This window comes from Podarcis gaigeae (assembly GCF_964106915.1).
Source record: "Podarcis gaigeae genome assembly, chromosome: 3".
Classification (NCBI taxonomy): domain Eukaryota; kingdom Metazoa; phylum Chordata; class Lepidosauria; order Squamata; family Lacertidae; genus Podarcis; species Podarcis gaigeae.
This window is the reverse complement of record NC_139680.1, coordinates 109,900,817-109,908,223: the sequence shown is the minus strand read 5'-3', so window position 1 is coordinate 109,908,223 and position 7,407 is coordinate 109,900,817. Positions and strand designations below refer to the sequence as shown.

General features: G+C 45.0%; 1 long non-coding RNA gene across 1 annotated transcript; it reads right to left on the bottom strand.

Annotated features, from left to right (window-relative positions):
* Nucleotides 1–2,979: 2,979 nt before the first annotated feature.
* On the bottom strand, nucleotides 2,980–6,373 carry LOC310841235. Its single transcript, XR_014562427.1, has 2 exons — nucleotides 5,067–6,373; nucleotides 2,980–3,486 (listed from the first exon to the last, which is right to left on the bottom strand). It is a non-coding gene; the product is annotated as an uncharacterized lncRNA (long non-coding RNA).
* Nucleotides 6,374–7,407: the final 1,034 nt, after the last annotated feature.

Sequence of the window (7,407 nt, the reverse complement as noted above, 5' to 3'; positions counted from 1 at the left end):
TAGACTTAAGGAGCGATTGCAAAAGGCAGAAATGCCGGTTAAATTCATCCACCTGGTGCTGGCTTGCAGCGGCATGCGGTGAATTCTTTTGTAGAGGAACAGTTAGGACCAGAGGCGCCAGCTTGCGAGGGCAATGGGGGCAATGTCGTCGCGCCTATGACGTCTTGATGTCCTGATGTTGTCCGCATGCGCCTCTAGCCTCCCTCCCTCAGCTGGGCAGGAACTTCCTGGATTTTGTGAAGGAGGCATAGGGGAACATTTAGAGGACTAGTCTAGCCCCCCATGTCCACTGTCCACACGCCCCTGCTGGCTTGCTGGCTTGCAGTCTTCACATCTGGAAAAGCTGGTTCTGCAGTTCTGTCTCTTGGTGTAGTGGTTAAGAGCAGTGGACTCGTAATCTGGTGAACCGGGTTCGATTCACCGCTCCTCCACATGCAGCTGCTGGGTGACCTTGGGCTAGTCACATTTTTCTGACATCTCTCAGCCTCACTCACCTCACAGAGTGTTTGTTTTGGGGGAGGAAGGGAAAGGAGAATGTTAGCTGCTTTGAGACTCCTTAGGGTAGTGATAAAGCGGGATATCAAATCCAAAACTCTTCTTCTTCTCTTCTTGTCATACTCTAATGCAGCCTACATCTATATTGGTATTAGATTTGAATTTGTGTGTGTGTGTGTGTGTGTGTATGTGATACCTCCCCCCCATACTTCCTCCCAGTTCGCATACTGTTTCAGAAAGGGTGACTTGGCTTTGTTCAGACTTTAGCGAGAACCAAGCCAATTTCCTCTTCTGTGCTTGTACAATCTGATCCAATCCAACTACCATTCGCATCAGCAACTAACTGTCAGGTATGATTGGAATCGTATCCTTAGCATCTGGGGGAAAAAAAAAACCACACGCTATAAATAAGTCAGGAAAAAAATGCTATGTAAAATCGCAAAGAAAAGTTTTCTGCTCTACAGCACCACCTGCTGTTGCATGTTTTTAATGCATTCAAGATGCGCTCTGTGTGTGTGTGTGTGTGTGTGTGTGTGTGTGTGTGTGTGAAAACCCGGATGTATGGCAGCCCTGCAGAAGAGACCAGAGAAGTCTCTTCCACTCCAGCCCTTTTAGCTGAGAATTTTTGGATGTACAGTGGTACCTCGGGTTACATACTCTTCAGGTTACAGATGCTTCAGGTTACAGACACCACTAACCCAGAAATAGTACCTTAGGTTAAGAACTTTGCTTCAGGATGAGAACAGAAATCGTGCTCTGGTGGTGCGGCGGCAGCAGGAGGCCCCATTAGCTAAAGTGGTGCTTCAGGTTAAGAACAGTTTCAGGTTAAGAACGGACCTCCGGAACGAATAAAGTACCTAACCCAAGGTACCACTGTATCTGTAACCTGAGACACTTCGCATGACAAGCACATACCTTTGCATTCAGCAGAGGCCCCTCATCTATAGTGAATACTTCGTTCACCAGGATGCCCATACCCTCCAACATTTGGGGGTGGAGGGAGATCCAAATCGGGATGCTCATTCTTTTGGTCAGCTTCTCTGGTGTGAGGCAGCTGACTCTCACCCGAGTGTTGGCCTGAAAGGTGGGACATAATGGGATCCAATCAGAAGCTGGGATGGCTTCTGTAATTCCAGAATGTCCTGCTTGAATAGGGTCGCTATGCATGCCTCTCCCCTTACTAGGCGTTGCTGGGCTCCAGTAGCCAGGTGTGTGTTGCTAAACTAGACCTGAATGCAACACTGCTCTCTCCATCTGCAATTCCTAGCAACTCTGACAGTGGAGGCAGAAGAAAAAGCCGCTCTTGATGGCTCCCTAGGTTTCAGGAACTGATCTCGAGAGAGAGAGAACAAACATTCATGCCCGTGTCCCTGAAACAATGGCACCTACTATCATGCCCCTGACAGCTCTCTTTGTCTCGAGAAAACAAAGGCAGTTGCTTAGGCATGTAGCTGTCAAGCACTGCACTAAAATAACGAAAATAATTCTGTAATATTCTGCACCTCAATGGAGTGGGGTGACATGTCATGGCAGATTGCAGAAGCAATTAGGAAACACTGAACCATGAAGGGGTGGACGGTGTCTTCTCCCTTTTCTTTAATCAGTTCTGCCATCCAGGCAAGTCAGAGATAAAGCAAATGGCGAAGGTGTAGCTATTAATGGGTATGTTCCCCTGCTTTGTTTGCCAGACGTGGTGTGTTTATTTTGCTCCAGGTGCGCTTGCAGCGCACTGGTGTTCTCAGCAAGAGGGGACATTGGTGTGAAAATTAAGTGTGAAAGACAGGTAGCTCGGGGAGAATGTCATGGCGCCTTTGCAGATGGGGCTGCTGTCGAGGCCCGTGCGGCCTACAAATAATTAGGTGTAGAAAGGTGTGTGTGTGTGTACGTGAGACAGAAAGGAAATATACCTCCCCACAGGTTTCAAACTGAACTGGAACAAAATAGCCATGAAATCTAGGACAATAACAATAATAAAAATAATTTACCATTCATACTCCGCACATCTGGCTGGGCCTCTCCAGCCACTCTGGGCGGCTCCCAACAGAATATTAAAAACACGATAAAACACCAGACATTAAAAACTTCCCTAAACAGGGCTGCCTTCAGATGTCTTCTAAAAGTCAGATAGTTGTTTCTTTCCTTGACATCTGAAGGGAGGGCGTTCCACAGGGTGGGTGCCACTGCGAAGAATGCCCTTTGCCTGGTTCTCTGTAACCTCACTTCTTGCAGTGCGGGAACTGCCAGAAGGCACTTTGAGCTGGACCTCAGGCTGAAGGATGGGGGTGGAGATGCTCCTTCAGGTATACTGGGCCGAGGCCGTTTAGGACTTTAACGGTCAGCATCAACACTTTGAATTGTGCTCAGAAATGTACTGGGACAAATGTTCCAATAGCTCTGGGAACCAATCTGTTGGGTGCTCATGCCCCAGGGAAAGCAAGGATCTTGGGCAGCAAGTGGGCAAGCTGAAGGCCAGGAACTTGCTGGTGCCCTTGCTTCAGTGATGAATTTATTTCTCACTTCTTACAAAATGCTTGACGTGACATAAGAAGAGCCCTGGGGGATCAGGCAAGTGGTCCATCTCGTTCAGTGTCCTGGTGGCCAACCAGGGGAGAGGTGAGCAGAGGGGCTTGCACCCATGTCATTTGCTTCAGAATTGAAATGTGCAGAGGTTGGCAGCCCTTGCTTTAGATTGGAATCTACTTTATATTTGGAAAGCTTGCTCACCAGCAGATTCCGCCTAGGAAACTTGACATTCATCACCATCATTCCCTGATTGTCAACTGTCAAGACTTTTGGAAATGGGCCCTGTTCAAATCCAGGGAAGACATAAACCACTCTGATGTTCTGAAGAGGGGACTTGAGACACGCTTCAGGCCTGACCCATGTGGAACCTCAAGGAAGGCAAACAACCTTAGTCCTGAACTAACCAAAGCCTCCTTGCCCCAGACGGCGAGACACACCATTACTCATGACCAGGGCTGTCTTCAGTGCCTGCAAAACATCAGAGGCCGGGAAGAGTTTAGTGAATGTTTTATTGCCCGAGACGCTGAAAATTGAGACCATAAGTTATCCACTTTGACCAAGGCAGTGAAAAGCACAAAGCTGGTGCATTGTGTCTATAACACAGTGCAGCCATTTATCATGGCTGGTGATGGGTCAGCCTTGAAAGGTCGGGGGATTCTCTTCTGTTTGGATAAGTGCCTGAAATTCTAGCTGCTTCTCTGGGTGACTAGCGTGAACTGCTTTTCTGGATGTGTTGGCGTGAATAAGGTCTCCGGATTTGTACAATTTGGCTGTGATGTCAATGGAACTGTGTTGTAATGTACTCCCAGCAATCCAACCACATCCAGCTTCTGCCTCCTTTGGCTTATCTCCAGCAGAGGCTGTTCCATCAGGATGAATGGGGCACTGGCCCACCAAGCTCATCCTACCTTCAACGAGCCCCACACCTGTCTGCCTTTTTTCATACACCCAATCCCAGGGGCTTGCATTGATACACATTAGGGGGCACATGTAATTCAGTTGTGGGGAAGGGCCATAGTTCAGTGGCAGAGAATCTCTTTTGCATGCAGAATGTCCCAGGTTTAAGCTCTGACATATCTAGGCTTGAAATACTCTCCACCTGAATCCCTGAATAGCAGCTGCTAGTCAATGTAAATGCTCCTGAGCCAGGTGGACCAAGGGATTGATGCAATGTAAGACAGATTTCTGTATTCCTAGAGGAGCTTCTGAGGAACCATCTTGCCCCGAGGCTGAGGGCCACTCTGTCCAGCTCTCTGGGACTCTCCCCAAACTAAGCACCTCACCAGCTGTGCTGTTACCTCTCTTTGAGTGGTTTTGCCTGATCTGTGATAATGCTCCTTGCTTAAATGGATGGAGAGATGGCGTGGGGTGTAGATACAGTGGTACCTCAGGTTAAGTACTTAATTCGTTCCGGAGGTCCGTTCTTAACCTGAAACTGTTCTTAACCTGAAGCACCACTTTAGCTAATGGGGCCTCCTGCTGCCACTGTGCCACTGGAGCCCGATTTCTGTTCCTATCCTGAAGCTCTATTTCTGGGTTAGCGGAGTCTGTAACCTAAAGCGTATGTAACCTGAAGTGTATGTAACCCGAGGTACCACTGTATTAGATATTAATATTGCACAGCGTGAAGTGACTGGATGCATAAAAACTGGCTCCTTTTGCAATGAAACATTGTCCACACCCATTAGCTATTATTCAAAACTTTACTTGAAGAGCTTTCTCCAAAACAGAACAAAAACGTCAAAGATACATCCATATAATTCCCTAAAACACATGCTTATCCAAGCATAGGCTCAGCATCTTTTTAGAAATAACTTTAAACAGGATTGAGATCAAAACTCTGTCTCTCCCATATTCCAGCCCCCATTACAGCCTGAGGCTGGGTGCTCATGAAGAGCTTTACATCCTTAATCCCACAGAGTCCGGGGGAAAAAAGATTCCAGCTACCACCCTTCCAAGATGGCAGGTTTGCAGTTCAGTAGCCTCCCATGTGATCTATAGTTAAACACCTTGTCAGAGCTACCAGAGAACAAAAGTTAACCATCAACCCAAGAAGAAGCTCAGAGATTTCTTTTTGCTTTTCTTTAGCTTCAGTGAAAAATGTCCCCATTCCCAGGTTCACGGTGTGCCCTTCCCTGGTTGTCAGTACAGGGAAGAGGTAGGCTGCAAACAGGCAAATGAACAAAGCCCTGCTGAACTGCGCCCACCATTGTGAGGTCTGAGGAGGTTTTAATGATGCCTCCCCAGCTGTTGCCATTGGCTGTGAACACTTGTGATGTCACAAAAGCACATGTCAGCTGAGTGGGTATGAAGGAGGAAAACCAAGGGCAAAGCATTTTTCTTCTCTATCAGAACACAGGGACATTCAGCGCTGGGTGTTTTCCTGCCACAGGTAGGTGGACTGGCAGATGGAAGGAGGTGATCATTTAGTAGCAGGATGCTGTGGAGAGATGAGAAGGCAAGTTCTCTAGTTGAGTGGGGTTGCAGCTTGAAGGCAACCAATATCCACGGTCAGAAGCTGGAGCAAGTTGGCAGGAGCTGCTGGGTAAAAGGCGATGGAGTTAGCATTTGGAAACTGGTAGGTGCTGCAAGGCTGAAACAGGCTGATGTTTGTGAAGGTAAGCTTGTTGAAGTTCACCTTTGGAAGCTGGCTGACCGAAGCTGTGTGGATATTTGTGGATTGAAGCTGGGGATGTATGCTTTAAGGAGAGGGTTGAGGACGAAGTTTAAGTGATCTGGTAGACTGATTTAAATGGAGGGACTACCATATATCATGCCTTTATAGGGCTTCGTATGTGACCCATAACTTCCTTGGCCAGTAACTCTACTTTGCTCAGAGCTCCAGATCTCAGGACAACTGTAAAGTTTGTGAAAGAACTTAGATCAACTGATGTTTTCTCAAAACGCGCTCTCTTTTGCTAAAGCACCCCCCCTCAAAAAAGCCCTCCATATATATTACAAACATTTCTGCCTCTCCAATCAGCTAGTTATTCAGAGGTTCCTCATTTCGCTCCTTGAAACAGATTGTTCCTCTCTGAAGATTGCTGAAAAATGGCGGGTGATTATGAGCGGCTGGCTTGAATGAAAACACATTTTCATTTCAGTAATATGATAGCAAGTGAAAGTCAGCTGGATATAAAAATATATGTTTCTACTTAAGGGTGAGTGTTTCTCGGCGCCATTGATCATTTTGTACTCTTGCAAACTTTCATCCAGAGTCCCTCAGATTTACATTTTCTCTTAGGCATCAGTGAGTTCGATTTTTTAAAAAAAGTTACCTCTGCTGTTATTGGTCAGGAAGAGATTGATGTTTGTGGGCATGGCAACGAGAAGGAAAACTCTTGTCATTGCAGGCTCTTATCAGGAACTCATTCGTTGATCAAGGAATGCTTGAAAATGGTCCAGCGCCTTTGATCAAATTAAAGATAGATTGGATGGATGGTTACAATATTACCAGATTAATGAATTGTATAAGCTTGATAAGAAAATTGGTTTTGAGAAAGAAAAATCCAAATTGGAAACGGAATTGTTAGACACCAATGTTAAAAATCTCTCTAAAATGTATAATTTATTGTTGGAATGGCATACAAAGGATGAACAAGTTAAATCGGTGATGATTGATTGGGCAAGAGATGATGGACCCAATATAATGTTGGAAGATTGGGAAAGGTTGTGGAAGAAAGGGGTTAAGTTCACTGCATGCACTGTATTAAAAGAAAATATGAAAATGATGTATAGATGGTACTTAACCCCGGTGAAATTAGCAAAGATCTATCATACAAATGATGAACTATGTTGGAAATGTAAAGAAAAAGAGGGTACTTTTTATCATATGTGGTGGACATGCCCTAAGGTGAAAGACTTCTGGGAAAAGATTTATAATGAGTTGAAAAAAATGTTGAAAAATACATTTATTAAGAAACCAGAAGCCTTTCTACTTGGAATAATAGGACTGGAATTGCTCCAAAAAGATATTAAATTGTTTTAGTACAGCAGCAAGACTTTTATTAGCCCAAAACTGGAAACCGCAAGAAATACCAACAATAGAAGATTGGCAGATGAAGAGGTTGGATTTTTTGGAGCTTGCTGACCTGACTGGAAGAATCCGCGACCAGAAAGAAGAGGAGACACAAGAGGATTGGAAGAAATTTAAAGAATATTTAGCTAAATATTGTAATATTGTAATATAAGATAAATTCTTGGAAGTAACAAATAGGCTTAGGGGTCGAATAAGAATATGTGGTAGTAGATATTAATGATTAGAATAATAATAAAGGAGAAGAGGTTAATGAAAGGAGTTAATATTATTAGAAATATGAAATTAGAGAACTGTTATACAGGTGATATAATGAAATTCAGATAGGGGGGATTTGAGGAAGTCAGTTACCA